Here is a 23,555-nt window from a genome sequence, read left to right on the forward strand (position 1 = left end):
TGACAAAACTATGATAATGAAAAGTGTTTCAAATTGAATAAATAATGCAAAACTATTTTTTATTTTCATAATTAATAATTTTGACTATCCAAACTATTATCTATTTTGTTATTTTCAATTAAAAACTATGTTTATTAAAAATTATTTTTGCAGATTTGTGAATTTGACAAAACTATGATAATGAAAAGTGTTTCAAATTGAATAAATAATGCAAAACTATTTTTTATTTTCATAATTAATAATTTTGACTATCCAAACTACTATCTATTTTGTTATTTTCAATTAAAAACTATGTTTATTAAAAATTCTTTTTGCATATTTGAGAATTTGACAAAACTATGATAATGAAAAGTGTTTCAAATTGAATAAGTAATGCAAAACTATTTTTTATTTTCATAATTAATAATTTTGACTATCCAAACTATTATCTATTTTGTTATTTTCAATTAAAAACTATGTTTATTAAAAATTCTTTTTTGCATATTTGAGAATTTGACAAAACTATGATAATGAAAAGTGTTTCAAATTGAATAAATAATGCAAAACTATTTTTTATTTTCATAATTAATAATTTTGACGATCCAAACTATTATCTCTCGAAGTAGCAGCGTTTCGAACGAGAACTCATCTCTTACAAAGGCATTTCATTTTTTTGAACTTATTTGAACTCCATACTTTTTGTGTGTTCAAAATGCACCATTCAAAGGCACATCACAAAATTTCAACAATTTCTGACTTCATTTGGTATATTTCGTGCATTTACTTATTTTTTTTGAGCTAGTTGACCCTGAAATAGAAAAGCACTACAAATAAACTCTGAAAATATTGAAAGTTGGCATGCTATCATCATTTCAGCCACATAGCATGTGTTAAAAAGTTGAGAGGGCTACGACAAAAACTGCATGCAGTTCGTGTACAAAACGGACAATCTCTCTCGAAGTAGCACCATTTCGAACGAGAACTCATCTCTTACAAAGGGATTTCATTTTTTTGAACTTATTTGAACTCCATACTTTTTGTGTGTTCAAAATGTACCATACAAAGGCACATCACAAAATTTCAACAATTTTTGACTTCATTTGGTATATTTCGTGCATTTACTTATTTTTTTTGAGCTAGTTGACCCTGAAATTGAAAAGCACTACAAATGAACTCTGAAAATGTTGAATGTTGGCATGCTATCATCATTTCACCCACATAGCATGTGTTAAAAAGTTGAGAGGGCTACGACAAAAACTGCATGCAGTTCGTGTACAAAACGGACAATCTCTCTCGAAGTAGGAGCGTTTCGAACGAGAACTCATCTCTTACAAAGGGATTTCATTTTTTTGAACTTATTTGAACTCCATACTTTTTGTGTGTTCAAAATGCACCATTCTAAGGAACATCACAAAATTTCAACAATTTCTGACTTCATTTGGTATATTTCGTGCATTTACTTATTTTTTTGAGCTAGTTGACCCTGAAATTGAAAAGCACTACAAATGAACTCTGAAAATGTTGAAAGTTGGCATGCTATCATCATTTCACCCACATAGCATGTGTTAAAAAGTTGAGAGGGCTACGACAAAAACTGCATGCAGTTCATGTACAAAACGGACAATCTCTCTCGAAGTAGGAGCGTTTCGAACGAGAACTCATCCCTTATAAAGGGATTTCATTTTTTTGAACTTATTTGAACTCCATACTTTTTGTGTCTTCAAAATGCACCATTCTAAGGCACATCACAAAATTTCAACAATTTCTGACTTCATTTGGTATATTTCGTGCATTTACTTATTTTTTTTTGAGCTAGTTGACCCTAAAATTGAAAAGCACTACAAATGAACTCTGAAAATGTTGAAAGTTGGCATGCTATCATCATTTCACCCACATAGCATGTGTCAAAAAGTTGAGAGGGCTACGACAAAAACTGCATGCAGTTCGTGTACAAAACGGACAATCTCTCTCGAAGTAGGAGCGTTTCGAACGAGAACTCATCTCTTACAAAGGGATTTCGTTTTTTGAACTTATTTGAACTCCATCCTTTTTGTGTGTTCAAAATGCACCATTCTAAGGCATATCACAAAATTTCAACAATTTCTAACTTCATTTGGTATATCCCGTGCATTTACTTATTTGTTTTGAGCTAGTTGACCCTGAAATTGAAAAGCACTACAAATGAACTCTGAAAATGTTGAAAGTTGGCATCCTATCATCATTTCACCCACATAGCATGTGTTAAAAAGTTGAGAGGGCTATGACAAAAACTGCATGCAGTTCGTGTACAAAACGGACAATCTCTCTCGAAGTAGGAGGGTTTCGAAGAAGGAGAAGCGACCCCCACAACAAAAGTGGTTCCGCGGCACGCCACGTGGTTCCGCTGCACGCCACGTGGGACTAATGGTCTTTCATTTTTAAATGACTGTTTTAATCAAAAACAGATCTGTTACAAAAGGGATTTCATTTTTTGAACTTATTTGAACTGAAGACTTTTTGTATATATATGTGGTCGAAATGCATTATACCATGAAGTTAGAAAGGGCTAAACCATTCAAAAGTAGCAAATGAAGTTAGAAAGGGCTAAACCATTCAAATTTGGAAACTATAATGGCACAAACAGAAACTAGACATAAATAAATCGGTCCAAGAAGTACATGATACTAGTCCAAACAGTACATAATAATAGCTACCATAGATATATATACAAGTGTTCGACGTTCAGAACACTACTCGTCTGAATCATCTAAATCAGAATGCCCACCTTCCTCGAGGTGACGCTGGCCATAGTGGACGACTCGAATCTTGCGGTACAACTCGTATGAAACGTATGCATCTTTTGCTGCATACTCAATGTTGATATCATCAAGTGGGCCCTTCTCCCAAAGTTTGTGTTGAGACTTTGGGAAACTGGTCTTCATATCAGCATATGAATCGTCGATCAAGGCAACTGCCATATGAGCCATCGAAGTCCTGTCATGTCGAAGCCTGAATATCGTTTGGAGATCAACGAGGCAACCAGCTGGTATCTCAATACCGAAGCTGTGCCTCATCTTCAGCTTGTCATTCCTTATGTCAACGGAAGCAAAAGTGATGCCGATGCGAAGGAAGTCCATGAGTTCTAGACAATGCTTGTCACTCCTGCAACAGAAACAAATTAAAATGGAACAAATGTTACATACTGCTGCAATAAGGAAACATGTTTCACTAGAACTAAAGAGAAAATTATCTTTAGGATTCAAATAGAACATATGCAATGGAACCTAGAGAGATCACTATAGCTATCCAATGGAACCTAGAGAGATCACTAGCTATATGCAATTTTCATGACTATGACATATCATATTGCTATCCAATGGAACCTAGAGAGATCACTAGCTATATTCAATTTTCATAACCTTGGATCAAAGAACACCGCATAAAATTGTATCACTACAACTATGATTTCAATGGAACATACTGAACCAATCAGATTTTTCAGATTGTGGAACACTATTCCAATCAGATTGTGTTCCCTTCAACTAATCAAAATTGTTTCACTACAACTATTTGAAGCGAACCAACTATGATTCCAATGGAACATATTAAACACTAGTTGATTCTAATATGATTTTTCAGATTATGGAACACTATTCCAATCAGATTGTGTTCCCCTTCAACTAATCAAAATTGTTTCACTACAACTATTTGAAGGGAACCAACTATGATTCCAATGGAACATATTAAACACTAGTTGATTCTAATACGATTTTTCAGATTATGGAACACTATTCCAATTAGATTGTGCTGCCCTTAAACTAATCAAAATTGTTTCACTACAACTATTTGAAGGGAACCAACTATGATTGAAACAAATAAAATTACAATGTCATTATCTTGGATCAAAGAAAGCCTCAAAACTTACCTCGCCCATTGGAAGATCAAGACATGGTGTTTGAAACATAGTTGGATGACGGCAACACCGCGTTGATCGGCCGTGTACTCCGGATCAAGCCCCAAGAACTTCTCATGATCCACTGCGTTGTCAAACCATCATTCCTTCAACTGTTGAAGAAAAAACGGCACCTCCCTGCTCAGGTTCGTGTACACGACATGGAGCTTGGTCGTGCCATGTGCGAGCACCTCATGAAAGCTAGTTGGCATGGTGGAAGAAGAGAAGGGAAGAAGAGAGGATAAGAACAGAGAGGGAGAGCGAGAGAGAAGAAGAAACAGAGAAATGGCGACTGTACGCTTCGGTTCGTGCTTTTCATCGCCCGAAACGACGCGGGATGCAAACCGTTTGGGTCTTTAGTCCCGGGTTGAGCCACCAACTGGGACTAAAGAGGTATACCAACAGTCGCCACCACTACGGCAGGCCAGGCGTTAGTCCTCTAGTCCCGGGTTGAGCCACCAACCGGGACTAAAGGGGGATACGAACGGTTTCCACCACCACTGCCCACCGCGTAGCCCTTTAGTCCCGGTTTGGGACACGAACCGGGACTAAAGGCTCCTTACGGGCCGGGACTAAAGCCTCGAGGGAGGCATTGAGAATTGGGGCGACGTGGCCGGGCCTTTAGTCCCGGCCCAGAGGCAGGCCGGGACTAAATGGTCCCGGCCAAAGGCCCGTTTTCCACTAGTGTTGGAGGACAAGTAAACGAGTTGTACTCGTACGCGTCGGTACCAACGCAAAGGCCCACACCGTTTGTACTACGTCTAGTCCAATACAGTAGAATTTGGATCACAATTAAACAATCTCCACCTTGAGCCAAATTCCCTCCAGTAGTCGAAGAAAAGTGAATAACTCCATCCAAATCAGCTTAAACACCTTGTGCGTCAAAGTCCAAAGGAACTAGCGAGAAATACCAACTAAGCCTGAGCAAAGCTCAAACTTATTGATAGGAACTGGATTTGTCATCATATCAGCTGGATTATCATGAGTACTTATCTTGCATACCTTCAAATCACCTTTAGCAACAACATCTCGAACATAGTGAAATCTGACATCAATGTGTTTTGTTCTCTCATGATACATTGGATTCTTTGTAAGATATATAGCACTTTGACTGTCAAAAAATATGGTAGGGCAAGATGAGTCTCCACAAAGCTCAGTGTACAAACCTTTCAACCAGATAGCTTCTTTGCATGCCTCAAAAATAGCCATATACTCGGCATCAGTAGTGGAACAAGCCACAATAGACTGCAAAGTTGCTCTCCAACTCACAGCACAACCACCAATGGTGAAAACATAACCTGTGAGCGATCTTCTCTTATCCACATCACCAGCAAAATCAGAATCAATAAAACCAACAAGTCCATCTCCAGTTCTCCCAAACTGTAAATAAGCATTAGAAGTACCTCACACGTATCTGAAAATCCACTGAACTGCATTCCAATGCTCTTTTCCAGGATTAGCCATGTATCTACTAACAACACTCAGTGCATAAGATAAATCCGGACGAGAACAAACCATGGCATACATAAGTGAACCAACTGCACTTGAATAGGGAACTCTAGACATGTACTCAATATCTGCATGTGACTCGGGACATAAGGCTGATGATAATTTGAAGTGTGCAGCTAATGGAGTACTTACAGGCTTGGCATTATGCATATTAAAACGACGAAGAACTTTATCAATATATCCCTTCTGACTGAGATATAATTTTCCAGACGGTCTATCTCTGGATATTTCCATGCCAAGTATTTTCTTTGCTACACCCAAATCCTTCATCTCAAATTCATTACTCAATTGCTACTTTAGTTCATCAATCTCTGACATGCTCTTTGCAGCAATTAACATATCATCAACATAAAGGAGCAAATAAATAGCTGAACCATTGACAGTTTTCAAATAAACACATCTATCATAACTAGACCGATTGAAACCTTGAGAGAGCATAAAGGTGTCAAATCTCTTGTACCACTGTCGAGGGGATTGCTTCAATCCATAAAGAGATTTCTTTAACTTACAGACAGGCTTTTCTTTTCCAGGAATAACAAAACCTTCAGGTTGTTCCACATAAATATCCTCTTCCAATTCTCCATGTAAGAATGCAGTTTTAACATCCAATTGTTCAAGCTCAAAATCATTCATGGCAACAATACTAAGTACAGTGTGAATAGAGTTATGCTTCACAACAGGAGAAAATACTTCGTTATAGTCAATACCTGGAATTTGGCTATAACCTTTAGCAACTAACCTTGCTTTATATCTTGTCTCATCATTGGGAGAAACACCTTCCTTTATTTTGAAAACCCACTTGCAACGAATAGGTTTCTTCTCTCTAGGTAATCTTATCAAATCCCAAGTGCCATTCTTTTCAAGTGATTCCATCTCATCGTGCATAGCAGTCATCCACTTATTATGATCACCAGAAATAATGGCCTAGGAATATGAAGAAGGCTCAACATTACCTTCAATTTCTTCTGCAACAGATAAAGCAAAAGAAACAATATTGCACTCCTCAATTAACCTTTCAGGTGCATTAATACCTCGCCTAACTCTGTCACGTGCGAGATTCCAACCGTGTGGAACAATAGGCTGATTTGGAGTGACATGTTCATCATCAAAGACGGGTTCATCATGTGCATCAATATTTTCCTTATCAGAAGTATCACCTGAATCAATAACATGCTCCACCTGAACAGTAGGTTGCTGTTCACTCTCAAGAGGAACATTAGTAGATGGAACATCATGTAACATAGCAGATTCATTAAAGATAACGTTCCTGCTAATAACAATCTTTTGTGATTCAGGATTCCACAATTTAAAACCTTTAACACCAGATTTGTAACCAAGAAAGATGCACTTAACAACCATAGGCTCCAACTTTCCATTATCAACATGAGCATAAGAAATGCAACCAAAAACTCTCAACTGTGAATAATCAGCAGGTGAACCAGACCATACCTCAATTGGAGTTTTCTTATTAAGAGGAATAGATGGTGAACGGTTGATGAGATAACAAGCAGTGGAAGCGGCCTCAGCCCAAAAACGCCTATGCAAACCTGCATTGGACAACATGCAACGGGCTCTGGAAATAATGGTCCTGTTCATACGCTCAGCAACACCGTTTTGTTGAGGAGTATAAGGAACGGTGTGGTGTCTGACAATGCCTTCAGACTTGCAATAATTCCCAAATTTCTTAGAACAGAATTCCATACCATTATCAGTACGAAGTATTTTTACCTTCTTTTAAGTTTGTCTCTCAATCATAATCTTCCACTCCTTAAAAGCTGAGAAAGCTTGCCATTTATGCTTCAAGAAATAAGGCCAAACCTTTCTCGAATAATCATCAATAATAGTCAACATGTAACTAGCACCACCTAGTGACTTTTTGTGAGATGGTCCCCATAAGGCTCTGATACCAAGTTGTATGAGTCGAAGTGTTGAACTTCACCCTCTTGTGCTTGCCGAAGATGCAATGCTCAAAAAATTTCAATTTACCAATTTGATATCCTTTAAGAAGACCTCTCTTATTTAACTCTGCCAAACCAAGTTCACTCATATGTCCAAGACGCATATGCCAAAGGTTAGAAGCATCACAATCAGAATTCTTTGAAATAACCTGTTGGAATTATGCCCTAGAGGCAATAATAAATATAGTTATTATTATAATTCCTGTATCAAGATAATCGTTTATTATCCATGCTATAATTGTATTGAATGAAGACTCATTTACATGTGTGGATACATAGACAAAACACTGTCCCTAGCAAGCCTCTAGTTGGCTAGCCAGTTGATCAAAGATAGTCAGTGTCTTCTGATTATGAACAAGGTGTTGTTGCTTGATAACTGGATCACGTCATTAGGAGAATCATGTGATGGACTAGACCCAAACTAATAGACGTGGCATGTTGATCGTGTCATTTTATTGCTACTGTTTTCTGCGTGTCAAGTATTTATTCCTATGACCATGAGATCATATAACTCACTGACACCAGAGGAATACTTTGTGTGTATCAAACGTCGCAACGTAACTGGGTGACTATAAAGATGCTCTACAGGTATCTCCGAAGGTGTTAGTTGAGTTAGTATGGATCAAGACTGGGATTTGTCACTCCGTGTGACGGAGAGGTATCTCGGGGCCCACTTGGTAATACAACATCACACACAAGCCTTGCAAGAAATGTGACTTAGTGTAAGTTGCGGGATCTTGTATTACGGAACGAGTAAAGAGACTTGCCGATAAACGAGATTGAAATAGGTATGCGGATACTGACGATCGAATCTCGGGCAAGTAACATACCGAAGGACAAAGGGAATGATATACGGGATTATATGAATCCCTCGCACTGAGGTTCAAACGATAAGATCTTCGTAGAATATGTAGGATCCAATATGGGCATCCAGGTCCCGCTATTGGATATTGACCGAGGAGTCTCTCGGGTCATGTCTACATAGTTCTCGAACCCGCAGGGTCTGCACACTTAAGGTTCGACGTTGTTTTATGCGTATTTGAGTTATATGGTTGGTTACCGAATGTTGTTCGGAGTCCCGGATGAGATCACGGACGTCACGAGGGTTTCCGGAATGGTCCGGAAACGAAGATTGATATATAGGATGACCTCATTTGATTACCGGAAGGTTTTCGGAGTTACCGGGAATGTACTCGGAATGTCGAATGGGTTCCGGGAGTTCACCGGGGGGGGCAACCCACCCCGGGGAAGCCCATAGGCCATAAGGGTGGCGCACCAGCCCTTAGTGGGCAGGTGGGACAGCCCAAAAGGGCCCTATGCGCCATACAAAGGAAAATCAAAGAGAAAGAAAAAAAAGGGAGGTGGGAAGGAAGGGAAGGACTCCCACCCACCAAACCAAGTCCAACTCGGTTTGAAGGGGGGGGAGCCTTCCCCCCTTGGACTCGGCCGACCCCCTTGGGGCTCCTTGAGCCCCAAGGCAAGGTCCCCTCCCTCCCACCTATATATACGGAGGTATTGGGGCTGATTTGAGACGACTTTTCCACGGCAGCCCGACCACATACCTCCACGGTTTTTCCTCTAGATCGCGTTTCTGCGGAGCTCGGGCGGAGCCCTGCTGAGACAAGGTCATCACCAACCTCCGGAGCGCTGTCACGCTGCCGGAGAACTCTTCTACCTCTCCGTCTCTCTTGCTGGATCAAGAAGGCCGAGATCATCGTCGAGCTGTACGTGTGCTGAACGCGAAGGTGCCGTCCGTTCGGTACTAGATCGTGGGACTGATCACGGGATTGTTCGCGGGGCGGATCGAGGGACGTGAGGACATTCCACCTCATCAACCGCGTTCACTAACGCTTCTGCTGTACGATCTACAAGGGTACGTAGATCACTCATCCCCTCTCGTAGATGGACATCACCATGATAGGTCTTCGTGCGCGTAGGAAATTTTTTGTTTCCCATGCGACGTTCCCCAACAGTGGCATCATGAGCTAGGTTCATGCGTAGATGTCTTCTCGAGTAGAACACAAAAGTTTTTGTGGGCGGTGATGTGGGTTTTGCTGCCCTCCTTAGTCTTTTCTTGATTCCGCGGTATTGTTGGATTGAAGCGGCTTGGACCGACATTACTCGTACGCTTACGAGAGACTGGTTTCATCGTTACGAGTAACCCCCTTAGCTCAAAGATGACTGGCAAGTGTCGGTTTCTCCAACTTTAGTTGAATCGGATTTGACCGAGGAGGTCCTTGGATGAGGTTAAATAGCAACTCATATATCTCCGTTGTGGTGTTTGCGTAAGTAAGATGCGATCCTACTAGATACCCATGGTCACCACGTAAAACATGCAACAACAAAATTAGAGGACGTCTAACTTGTTTTTGCAGGGTATGCTTGTGATGTGATATGGCCAACGATGTGATGTGATATATTGGATGTATGAGATGATCATGTTGTAATAGAAAATATCGACTTGCACGTCGATGGTACGGCAATCGGCAGGAGCCATAGGGTTGTCTTTATACTAACGTTTGTGCTTGCAGATGCGTTTACTATTTTGCTAGGAAGTAGCTTTAGTAGTAATAGCATCAGTAGCACGACAACCCCGATGGCAACACGTTGATGGAGATCATGGCGTGGCGCCGGTGACAAGAAGATCGTGCCGGTGCTTTGGTGATGGAGATCAAGGAGCATGTGATGATGGCCATATCATGTCACTTATAAATTGCATGTGATGTTAATCCTTTTTTGCACCTTATTTTGCTTAGAACGACGGTAGCTACAGTTCGTCGTTTCGAGACACCACGTGATGATCGGGTGTGATAGACTCAACGTTCACATACAACGGGTGCAAAACAGTTGCGCACGCGGAACACTCGGGTTAAGCTTGACGAGCCTAGCATGTGCAGACATGGCCTCGGAACACATGAGACCGAAAGGTCGATCATGAATCATATAGATGATATGATTAGCATAGGGATGCTTACCACTGAAACTACACTCAACTCACGTGATGATCGGACTTGAGCTAGTGTAGGTGGATCATGAACCACTCAAATGACTAGAGAGATGTACTTTTTGAGTGGGAGTTTAGCAAATAATTTGATTAAGTTAAACTCTAATTATCTTTAAGATAGTCTAAGTCCACTTTGAATATATTTGTATTGTAGATCATGGCTCACGCGACAATCATCCTGAATTTTAATACATTCCTAGAGAAAGCTAAGTTGAAAGATGATGGAAGCAACTTTGTAGACTGGGCTCGTAATCTTAAGCTAATCTTACAAGCTGGGAAGAAGGATTATGTCCTTAATGCTGCGTTAGGAGATGAACCACCCGCTACGGCTGATCAGGATGTTAAGAACGCTTGGTTAGCACGTAAGGAGGACTACTCAATAGTTCAATGTGCAGTCTTGTATGGCTTAGACCCGGGACTTCAACGTCGCTTTGAGCGTCGTGGAGCATTTGAGATGTTCCAGGAGTTGAAGTTTATCTTTCAGAAGAATGCCCGGATCGAGAGGTATGAGACCTCCGATAAATTCTATGCTTGCAAGATGGAGGAAAACTCGTCTGTCAGTGAACATGTGCTCAAAATGTCTGGGTACTCAAACCGTCTAGCTGAGCTGGGGATTGAACTCCCGCAAGAGGCTATCACTGACAGAATCCTTCAATCACTGCCGCGAAACTATAAAGGCTTTGTGTTGAACTACAACATGCAAGGGATGAACAAGTCTCCCGGCGAGTTGTTTGCGATGCTGAAAGTCGCAGAGTCTGAACTCCGTAAAGAGCATCAAGTGTTGATGGTGAATAAGACCACTAGTTTCAAGAGAAACGGCAAAGGCAAGAAGGGTAATTCGAAGAAGAGCGGCAAGCCTGTTGCCAATCTGACGAAGAAACCCAAAGCTGGACCTAAGCCTGAAACGGAGTGTTACTATTGCAAGGGTATGGGTCACTGGAAGCGCAATTGCCCCAAGTATCTGGCAGATAAGAAGGCGGCCAAAGAAAAATCAGGTATATTTGATATACATGTTATTGATGTGTACTTAACCGGCTCTCGTAGTAGTGCCTGGGTATTCGATACCGGTTCTGTTGCTCATATTTGAAACTCGAAACAGGAACTACGGAATAGACGAAGGCAGGCGAAAGATGAAGTGACGATGCGCGTGGGAAATGGTTCCAAGGTTGATGCAATCGCCGTCGGCACAGTTTCACTTCAGTTACCATAAGGATTAGTGATGAACTTAAATCATTGTTATTTAGTGCATGCGTTGAGCATGAACATTATATCTGGATCTTGTTTATTGCGAGACGGTTACTCTTTTAAGTCAGAGAATAATGGTTGTTCTATTTCTATGAGTAACATTTTTTGTGGTCATGCACCGAATGTGAGAGGATTGTTCATATTGAATCTTGATAGCGATACGCATATACATAACATTGAGACCAAAAGAGTTAGAGTTAACAACGATAGCACCATATTTTTGTGGCACTGCCGCTTAGGTCATATTGGTGTAAAGCGCATGAAGAAACTCCATGCTGATGGACTTTTGGAGTCATTTGACTTTGATTCACTTGACACGTGCGAACCATGTCTCATGGGCAAGATGACTAAGACTCCGTTCTCCGGAACAATGGAGCGTGCAAGTGACTTGTTGGAAATCATACATACCGATGTGTGTGGTCCGATGAGCGTGGAGGCACGCGGCGGATATCGTTATTTTCTCACCTTCACTGACGATTTGAATAGATATGGTTATATCTACTTGATGAAGCACAAGTCTGAAACATTTGAAAAGTTCAAGCAATTTCAGAGTGAAGCTGAAAATCATCGTAACAAGAAGATCAAGTTCCTACGGTCTGATCATGGGGGTGAATATCTGAGTTTCAAGTTTGGTGCTCACTTAAGACAATGTGGAATTGTTTCACAGTTAACACCGCCTGGAACACCACAGCGTAATGGTGTGTCCGAACGTCGCAATCGTACTTTATTAGAAATGGTGCGATCTATGATGTCTCTTACCGATTTGCCGTTATTGTTTTGGGGTTATGCATTAGAAACAGCTGCATTCACTTTAAATAGGGCACCATCAAAATCCGTTGAGACGACACCATACGAACTGTGGTATGGCAAAAGGCCAAAGTTGTCGTTTCTTAAAGTTTGGGGATGTGATGCTTATGTCAAAAAGCTTCAGCCTGAAAAGCTGAAACCCAAAGCGGAAAAGTGCGTCTTCATAGGTTACCCAAAAGAGACAGTTGGGTACAACTTCTATCTCAAATCCGAGGGCAAAGTGTTTGTTGCTAAAAACGGAGCTTTTCTCGAGAAGGAGTTTCTCTCGAGAGAATTGAGTGGGAGGAAGATAGAACTTGACGAGGTTGTCGAACCTCTCATCCCTCTGGATGGTGGCGCAGGGCAAGGGGAAACCTCTGTCGTTGAGACGCCGGTTGAGGAGGAAGTTAATGATGATGATTATGAAACTCCAGTTCAAGTTTCTGTCGAACCACGCAGGCCGACGAGACCACGTGCTGCTCCAGAGTGGTACGGTAATCCCGTCTTATCAATCATGTTGTTAGACAACAATGAACCTGCAAATTATGAAGAAGCAATGGTGGGCCCAGATTCCAACAAATGGCTAGAAGCCATGAAGTCCGAGTTAGGATCCATGTATGAGAACAAAGTGTGGACTTTGGAGGTACTACCTGAGGGCCGCAAGGCTATTCAGAACAAATGGATCTTTAAGAGGAAGACGGACGCTGACGGCAATGTGACCGTTTATAAAGCTCGACTTGTGGCAAAGGGTTTTTCACAAGTTCAAGGAGTTGACTATGATGAGAAATTCTCACCCGTACTGATGCTTAAGTCCGTCAGAATCATGTTAGCAAAAGCTGCATTTTTCGATTATGAAATCTGGCAGATGGATGTCAAAACGGCGTTCCTTAACGGTTTCCTTAAGGAAGAGTTGTATATGATACAACCCGAAGGTTTTGTCGATCCTAAGAATGCTAACAAGGTGTGCAAGCTCCAGCGATCCATTTATGGACTGGTGCAAGCATCTCGGAGTTGGAACAAACGCTTTGATGAGGTGATCAAAGCATTTGGGTTTATACAAGTGGTTGGAGAATCTTGTATTTACAAGAAAGTGAGTGGGAGCTCTGTGGCGTTTCTAATATTATATGTGGATGACATATTGCTGATTGGAAACAATGTGGAGTTTTTGGAGAGCATAAAGGGTTACTTGAATAAAAGTTTCTCTATGAAGGACCTAGGAGAAGCTTCTTACATTCTAGGCATTAAGATCTATAGGGATAGATCAAAACGCATGATAGGACTTTCACAAAGCACATACCTTGATAAAGTTTTGAAGAGATTCAAAATGGAACAGTCCAAGAAAGGGTTCTTGCCAGTTTTACAAGGTACGAGATTGAGTAAGACTCAGTGCCCAGCAACTGATGAAGATAGAGAGCATATGCGCTCCGTCCCCTATGCTTCAGCCATAGGTTCTATCATGTATGCAATGCTGTGCACTAGACCGGATGTTAGCCTGGCCATAAGTATGGCAGGTAGGTTCCAGAGTAATCCAAGAGTGGATCACTGGACAGCGGTCAAGAATATCCTGAAGTACCTGAAAAGGACTAAGGAGATGTTTCTCGTGTATGGAGGTGACGAAGAGCTCGTCGTAAAAGGTTACGTCGATGCAAGCTTTGACACAGATCCGGACGACTCTAAGTCGCTAACCGGATACGTATTTATTCTTAATGGGGGTACGGTAAGCTGGTGCAGTTCCAAGCAAAGCGTCGTAGCAGATTCTACATGTGAAGCGGAGTACATGGCTGCCTCGGAGGCGGCTAAGGAGGGTGTCTGGATGAAGCAATTCATGACGGATCTTGGAGTGGTGCCAAGCGCACTGAATCCAATAACCTTGTTCTGTGACAACACGGGTGCCATTGCCTTAGCAAAGGAACCGCGGTTTCACAAGAAGTCCAGACACATCAAACGACGCTTCAAACTCATCCGCGACTACGTCGAGGGAGAGGACGTAAATATATGCAAAGTGCACACGGATCTGAATGTAGCAGACTCGCTGACTAAACCTCTTCCACGGCCAAAACATGATCAACACCAGAACTGTATGGGTGTTAGATTTATTACAATGTAATTCGCATGATGATGTGAGGGCTGGATTATTGACTCTAGTGCAAGTGGGAGACTGTTGGAATTATGCCCTAGAGGCAATAATAAATATAGTTACTATTATAATTCCTGTATCAAGATAATCGTTTATTATCCATGCTATAATTGTATTGAATGAAGACTCATTTACATGTGTGGATACATAGACAAAACACTGTCCCTAGCAAGCCTCTAGTTGGCTAGCCAGTTGATCAAAGATAGTCAGTGTCTTCTGATTATGAACAAGGTGTTGTTGCTTGATAACTGGATCACGTCATTAGGAGAATCACATGATGGACTAGACCCAAACTAATAGACGTAGCATGTTGATCGTGTCATTTTATTGCTACTGTTTTCTGCGTGTCAAGTATTTATTCCTATGACCATGAGATCATATAACTCACTGACACCAGAGGAATACTTTGTGTGTATCAAACGTCGCAACGTAACTGGGTGACTATAAAGATGCTCTACAGGTATCTCCGAAGGTGTTAGTTGAGTTAGTATGGATCAAGACTGGGATTTGTCACTCCGTGTGACGGAGAGGTATCTCGGGGCCCACTCGGTAATACAACATCACACACAAGCCTTGCAAGCAATGTGACTTAGTGTAAGTTGCGGGATCTTGTATTACGGAACGAGTAAAGAGACTTGCCGGTAAACGAGATTGAAATAGGTATGCGGATACTGACGATCGAATCTCGGGCAAGTAACATACCGAAGGACAAAGGAAATGATATACGGGATTATATGAATCCTTGGCACTGAGGTTCAAACGATAAGATATTCGTAGAATATGTAGGATCCAATATGGGCATCCAGGTCCCGCTATTGGATATTGACCGAGGAGTCTCTCGGGTCATGTCTACATAGTTCTCGAACCCGCAGGGTGTGCACACTTAAGGTTCGACGTTGTTTTATGCGTATTTGAGTTATATGGTTGGTTACCGAATGTTGTTCGGAGTCCCGGATGAGATCACGGACGTCACGAGGGTTTCCGGAATGGTCCGGAAACGAAGATTGATATATAGGATGACCTCATTTGATTACCGGAAGGTTTTCGGAGTTACCGGGAATGTACCGGGAATGACAAATGGGTTCGGGGAGTTCACCGGGGGGGGGGGGGGGCAACCCACCCCGGGGAAGCCCATAGGCCATAAGGGTGGCGCACCAGCCCTTAGTGGGCTGGTGGGACAGCCCAAAAGGGCCCTATGCGCCATACAAAGGAAAATCAAAGAGAAAGAAAAAAAAGGGAGGTGGGAAGGAAGGGAAGGACTCCCACCCACCAAACCAAGTCCAACTCGGTTTGAAGGGGGGGGAGCCTTCCCCCCTTGGACTCGGCCGACCCCCTTGGGGCTCCTTGAGCCCCAAGGCAAGGTCCCCTCCCTCCCACCTATATATACGGAGGTATTGGGGCTGATTTGAGACGACTTTTCCACGGCAGCCCGACCACATACCTCCACGGTTTTTCCTCTAGATCGCGTTTCTGCGGAGCTCGGGCGGAGCCCTGCTGAGACAAGGTCATCACCAACCTCCGGAGCGCTGTCACGCTGCCGGAGAACTCTTTTACCTCTCCGTCTCTCTTGCTGGATCAAGAAGGCCGAGATCATCGTCGAGCTGTACGTGTGCTGAACGCGGAGGTGCCGTCCGTTCGGTACTAGATCGTGGGACTGATCACGGGATTGTTCGCGGGGCGGATCGAGGGACGTGAGGACATTCCACCTCATCAACCGCGTTCACTAACGCTTCTGCTGTACGATCTACAAGGGTACGTAGATCACTCATCCCCTCTCGTAGATGGACATCACCATGATAGGTCTTCGTGCGCGTAGGAAATTTTTTGTTTCCCATGCGACGTTCCCCAACATAACCGGAGTAGCGTTACCTGAAACGGTAGAACCTCGAAGGTAATAAAGACCATTGGTCGAACTTAAGTCACCTTTCATCACAATAAGAGAACCTTTGGTGACCTTCAAAACGCTATCTCCACCTAAATACTTGTACCCCTTTGTATCACGGGCACTCACAGAGATAAGATTTCTCTTCATCTTCGGAATATACCGAACATCTGTCAAAGTTCTGATTGTGCCATCAAACATCTTGATTCGAATGGAACCTATGCCTTCAATCTTGCATGGTGAATTATCAAAACCCAAAACGGAACCAACGGCAGTAGTAGAATCAAAAGTAGTAAACCAATCTCTATGCGGGCACATATGAAAAGTACACGCAGTGTCAAGTACCCACTCATCATTGGTCTTAGCACATCCAGCAATAACAACAAGAGCATCATCGAAACTTTCATCACGAGCAACATTAGCAGAATTTTCACCTTGTTTGTTACCTTTCGGTTTATATGTGTCGTTCCTATTTTCCTTGTTCTGCAACTTGAAACATTCTGAGATGTCATGCCCGTCTCTCTTGCAATACCTGCAAGACTGCTTCTTGTCTCTGGATTGCGACTGGCCCCTCTGGCCGTTCTTACTTTTGCCACGGTTTCCATTATGTGAGTTCTTCTCCTTTGTCCTGCCACGAACAGATAATCCCTCGGTTTGGGATGAACTTGAACCATCATGAGGCACCATTAATTTCATCTTCTCCTTAGAGTTCAAAGCTTCATAAACTTCATTAAGTGTGAGAGTATCACGACTGTATAATATGGTGTCTCGAAAATTGGTATAAGAACTTGGCTGCGAACAAAGTAACATTAAAGCAGTATCTTCTTCATCATACGTGACCTCCATTCTAGCTAGATCGAATATGATCTCTTTAAATTCTGAAATATGATTCAAAACATTACCTCCCTCGGGTAACTTGTGCATGAATAATTTTTGCTTCAAATGCATCCTGCTAGTGAGATCTTTTGTCATGCAAATCCCTTCCAGCTTTAACCATAGAGCGGCGGCAGTTTTCTCGCTCAAAACTTCCTGCAAAATATTATTATGCAAATCGAGTTGAATTTGTGACAAAGCCTTACGGTCCCTTCTTTTCTCCTCAGCAGTCCAATCCTCAATTTTATTCTTCCCAAAACTATCCAGTGCATCATCATAGTCGGCTTGCGCCAACTACGCCGCATCTTGACTTGCCATAGGGTAAACCTTGTGTCACGATCTAGCAGCGGAAGATCGTACTTCATGGAATCCATGAATCGATAAGGCTGCCCGTAATGGGAGCATCATAGGTAGTATCATGCATGCCAACTAGGCAATTTCGATGAGGTGACATAGAATTAAATGAAGAAAGAGAGGGTTGAGTATCATATCATGATACTGTATCATATTAAATAATGTAGTACTATGTGTATTGCATGGCAATAAATGAACTACCCTATGATACTAACATATGATACTATACATTACGGATGTGGTATCATAGACTAGTATCATATGCATGATACTAGTATATGATACAACCATTACAACCAGCCTAAATCTCGCCTGGAGTAATACTAGTAGCAGATTAGGAGGGTGTTTGGATCACTAGAGACTAGAGACTAGAGACTAGTAGTAGTCACCTTTAGTCAGTAAACCTCCAAACACCCCTGACTAATGGGTGACTAAAACTAGTTTAGTCCCTAGTCACCCCACCCCCAACTTTTACTGACTAAAGTCTCTCCTCTAATTAATTGGCGGACCCATCCTGTTGTGGGCTCATCCTCCCGTGCGGGGCTCATCCGCATCCGCCGCCCCATCCCCTTTGCAGGTAGGCAGGGCGACGCGCCGCCGCTCCCCTTTCCACCGCCGCCGCCGCACTCCGCCGCCGCGGCAGCACTCCGCCGCGCCGCTCCCGCGTCCGTACTCCCGCCGCGCCACACAGATCCGGCGTCTTTCGGTGGACGGCGCACCGTCAACCATGGACGGCGACGGCGAACTCCCCTTCGATTTCTTCTCGCAGACGGCGTCTTCCGGTGCTGCGGTGCACCACATCGACGAGGACGGGTGGGGGATGACACCCCCTCGTCTCCGGGGATCCGCCGGCCGCGGCTTGGTGGCAGGGGGGCTCGACCGTGGCTCGGTGGCCCGGGGGCTCGGCCGCGGCTCGGTGGCCCCGGGGCTCGGCCGCGGCTCGGTGGCCGGGGGCTCCGTGCTCCCATCGGGCTGGAGAACATCGACCTCAACGCCGACTCCGCCGTCGCCGCCTCCTACCCCAACATGGGCATGTACACACACCTTTTTCACCCGGGGAGTGCGGCCGGCCATGGTGTGCCCCTCCAGCGGACCAGATCGGACGGCGTGGCGTAGCGGCAGGGTCGTCCACCTCGCCAAGGTCTCCCCCAGTGAGGGCCCCAGATCGTCGTGGCAAGCAGGTCGTCGCGACGTCGGGACGAGGTGGTGCTGGTTCAAGTCGCTCAGGCAGCGGCAGGCAGCGGCACGCAGCACCGATCATGGTAAAAGATGTTGAGGAAGAAGATGAAGAAGAGGAATACGACAACATGCTGAACCAGCATATCCAGGTACAATATTTGTCCAATTGTTCTGTTGCAGTAATCAACAACAGTATGTTGTTTTCTCATACATTTTTTTAATAGAGGCCAAAAAGCAAGGCTAACTGGACAGACAGAAATATATTGACTTTATGTGAAGTAGCTTGTGAGGAAATAGATGCTGGCAATTACGCTGGTAGAGTTTGGAGCCCTCAGGCGTACAAGAATATGAGGGAGAAATATTGGGAAAGGGCAAAGCTGTGGCATCCAGGCAGGGAATTCAGGAACAAAATAACTAACTTGAAGGGCTTGTACAATGATTGGGTATGGTTGCAGCAGCAAACCGGGTGCGACCGCGGCTCAGATGGCGAAGTGACGGCAACTGCAGATTGGTGGGAGAAACAAATCAAGGTATTTTTGCTTATATTCTTGCTCCCTCTCCTTCAAGTGTTCATTTTTGCTTATGTTCCAATGACAGAAGATATATATGCTGATTTCTTTCTATTATTTAATTTCAGGACAGACCAAATCTCAAGAAATTTAGAAATGGTAACCCTGAGTATATGCCCCTGTTACATGAGATATTTCATGAGGTCGCTGTGGATGGTTCATCTGCTTATGTTCCTGGGACAGAAGATTGTTTGGAGTTAAATAATGATGATGACCTGGATTGTTTGGGCAATGAAGAGAGGGAGCCGCTCAGAGTTAAGGAGTACAGCTAGTAGTCCTTCAAAGAGAAGCAAAACTTTAGACAACATGCCTCGTACTCACGGCAAAACTAGGGGTCCATTTGTAAAATATATGAAGGACATTGAAACTAAGTTGGAGAAGGAAAGTGAGAAAACAGACTCTATTTTGCAGGCTCTTGTGAACCAAGGCAATGAAAAGGTTAGGAGAAGTGAGGAACGTGCTCAGTCAGTAAAAAACTGTCAGAACCTTGCCATTGAGTGTGGAGCATCAGAAGAGTCAGTTGAGTACGTTGAGTACTTTGGAGCATCAGAAGAGTCAGTTGAGCATCAGAAGAGTCAGTTTAACAAAGTTTTGGAATGTATGGTTAAGCTTTCCATTGACATCATTAAGCCACGAGATCCTGAATTTAGAGTTGTCCATGAAAGGTTAAGAGGTGCTCAGTGGTACCCATGGTTCAATGATTGCATTGGAGCAATAGATGGGACTCATGTGCCGGTTGTGGTGCCACCAAACAAGGTTCCCCAGTATTTAAGCAGACATGGTTACTGTAGTCAGAATGTTATGGCTTTGTGTGATTTCGACATGAGATTCATTTTTGTGCTTGCGGGGTGGCCTGGATCGGTCCATGATATGAGGCCATTCAAGGATGCTCTTAGCCGGTTTAGTCACAAGTTTCCACATCCACCTTCAGGTACGAAACTTGATACTGAGTACACTAGTTTTATGCCTTACATTGACATTTGCTAAAATGCATTGCCATGAACAGGGAAATTTTATCTTGTTGACTCGGGCTACTCCAACAAACCGGGTTATCTTGCACCGTATAGGGGCCAAAAGTATCATTTTCAAGAGTTCCATCAAGGCACCAAGCCGAGAGGTAAAAAGGAGCACTTCAATTATACTCATTCTAGACTACGCAATGTCATTGAGTGTTGTTTTGGAGTCTTGAAAAATAAGTGGAGGATTCTTTTCAAAGTACCAAGTTATCCTCTAACGCAAGCAAACAAAAATTATTGTGGCATGCATGGCCTTGCACAATTTTATTCGTGAAAGTCATTTGGCGGACAAGGAATTCGATAGGTGTGACAATGATGAGAGTTATCAACCTCTCCTTGAGGAAACAAGGAGGAGGAGGCGTCGTAACACTAGGGGTGAAGAAATGGAGCTAGATTCAGTGGATATGAATCGAGTGAGAGATACGATTGCTGATGATTTGTTCAACAGGCGTTGAGAAATTTGTGATGTTATTTATTTCGTTTCCAACATGTAACGTTATGGGACAATTTTAGTTTTCTTATATGTGGACAGTTTTGATTTCCTTGTGTGGACAATTTTGATTTCTTATGTATGGACATTTTTCCTTGTGCTTGGCGTGAGGGATAGTCTCGTGCTTGTGTTGCTTGCGTGAGAGAGAAAAAAAGGAACATGAGAGCTGTTGTTGCATGGCGTGAGGGAGAAAAGGAACATGACCTTGCTACTTTCCTTCCTTGGGCGGGAATATAGCGGTAGTTGGTGTTGCACAAGGGAGAGAAGAGAGATAAATGGAAGCGGGAGAGAAGAATTTAATACTGAGACATTTAATGCTGACTAGTAGTAGTCACCTTTCAAACATGGCCTGACTAAAAACTTTTAGTCTGACTACTACTAGTCACATGATTAGAGAGTATCCAAACACTCTCTGGATCAAATCAAGTTTACACCTGCGTCTTGATCCTTGTGATCCCACGTGGAGTAGTAGCAGAAACTTTGCTTGATTGATGGTGCTCTGCGGCTGGGAAGTAGCAGCAGCAACTTGATCTCCTCGGGACTTGAGCTTGAACGTGGTGAATCAGCGGTGGAACTCGGCGACTTGCAACGGCGACTCGGGAAAAGGCAGCGGTCTTGAGTATTTGACGGCTCGTGACGCGCACAGCACGCCCTGTCGATCTCGGCTACGTACGACGGCGCAACGAAAAGACGATCTGACTTCGGATGGAGTGCCAGGTCGCAGACGAACGCGCGGATGGAACCCTAGCTTCTCTCGAAAACAAATCTCATATATAGTAGAACCTCAGCTCTGTATACCACTTGTTAGATAAAACGAGATCAATGAAACACGAGAGATACAGATTTTTACGTGAAACCCTTTGCGAAAGAAAACCACGGACGCACGAAGGCGCAATCACTACAAGGGGTGGAGTATTAAAAGCACGAGACGACATGTCGTCTTTAGATGCGACTACGTGGAGTATATATGAGGGGCAATACATGAAAGTCCTTGGAAGACAAGTAAACAAGTTGTACTCGTACGCGTCGGTACCAACGCAAAGGCCCACACCGTTTGTACTACGTCTAGTCCAATATGGTAGAATTTGGATCACAATTTAACAATTGCTTTTCTTGACAGGATTTTCAAGGACGGTTCACAGGTAACGACAAAATTATTCCCGGCAGATGATCTGCCCGCACAGGTTAGTATTCCTCGTAGATGTTATGCCCTCTAAATTTGGACCGTAGTGTAGTGACATGGCCGAGGAATAGACACCATCAAAACTGCCTATAGTGTCAGTCTCATCACCTCTCCTCGAGCACGGGACTCTGACTCCAACAACCCCTCAAGACTCTTACGAACAAACGAGGCACGAGACCCTGTCGGCCAAAGCCAAACAATCGTCCGGCGACATCGAGGAACAGACAACTCCGACTTTGATGACAAGCCTCATAGGAGAAAAGGAGCACCCCTGGCACCTATAGAGTCTGAACGGTCAATTGTCTGACATCGTTGCTGCCGTGTAGCATCGTAGCTCCGACTTCATGCTCATGGACCAGTCGGTTGTTGACGACGAAGGCACGCCATGATCCCACACATTTCATCACCATCATAGTCGCCACACAAGTCGCGCGCCAACCACACACACCACCGATCAAACACCTGCCAACCTCGATGTTGTGCACGTCGACCAGCCTGCAAGTAACACCAACGGGACCAAGATCTTCAAGATGGCGCCCCAAAGAGGGATCACGACGATGGAGACGACGCCGCCATCTGATCTATACAGATCTAGACTCTCGCCCGAAGATCTTGCCCAAGAGTTTAGGAAGCGCTGAGCGCCTAGAAAGTGCCTTCAGGAAGGATAGCGACGCAGATAGGCGCCACCGTTGTCAGCTGTCACCTGCCAAGCCTTTGCCTTGAGCAGCACTACCACCAACCCCACCCAGGTGTCACCCCTGGCCCGCACACACCTGACGCATTAAGCACACCAACACCATGTTGGGCCACCTCCATCCTTACCGCCTGCAAAGATGAGCCAAAGCTAACCAACCGGCCATATCTGGCACCTGCCCTGCCGCACGCAACGGGGCCGCCATGCATCATCACCACTAGGTTCTGCGCCGCACACCCATGTCGGAGTACACCGCCCTAGCGACCGGAGATCATCGACGATCTTGGACGGCGGTGGGGCAGCCATGGCGGTGCCGGCCAGTGAGACCTGTGTCCGAGAGACCAAAAACGGGGAGGCCTAGGCGACCGGAGCGAAAGGAGCCGGGAGGACGGCCGGTGGGGCAGCCTGGCCTGCGGCGATGGCAATGGCGGCGCCCGAAGCAGAGGCCATGAGGCGGTGACGGCGGACGAGGCGAAGCGAATGATCTAACCAATCTGATACCATGTAAAACAATATGTTGTGGAAACTGCACAACACCCAATGGGGTGTGGCTATCTCACACATATATATAGAGAGAGAGAGGTACACATTGTGTACGAATACATAATACACGGATATATATGAAAGCTATACAAATACATAGTCTAACAATGGTGACCGAGTCGGCGGGACCGATGTCTGGTTGCTTCGCTTTCCCGGAGAGCAGGAAACCTCCCCTGCACCAGCGGCAGACCGCCGTCGTCCTTGTCAGGCGCCGGCTGGGTGT

At 44.0% G+C, this 23,555-nt stretch overlaps 1 pseudogene; it reads left to right on the forward strand.

Annotated features, from left to right (window-relative positions):
- The first annotated feature begins 18,385 nt into the window (after positions 1-18,385).
- On the forward strand, positions 18,386-22,484 carry LOC123428905 (annotated as a pseudogene).
- The last annotated feature ends 1,071 nt before the right edge of the window (positions 22,485-23,555 follow it).

This window comes from Hordeum vulgare, chromosome 2H, assembly GCF_904849725.1.
Source record: "Hordeum vulgare subsp. vulgare chromosome 2H, MorexV3_pseudomolecules_assembly, whole genome shotgun sequence".
Taxonomy (NCBI): Eukaryota; Viridiplantae; Streptophyta; class Magnoliopsida; order Poales; family Poaceae; genus Hordeum; species Hordeum vulgare.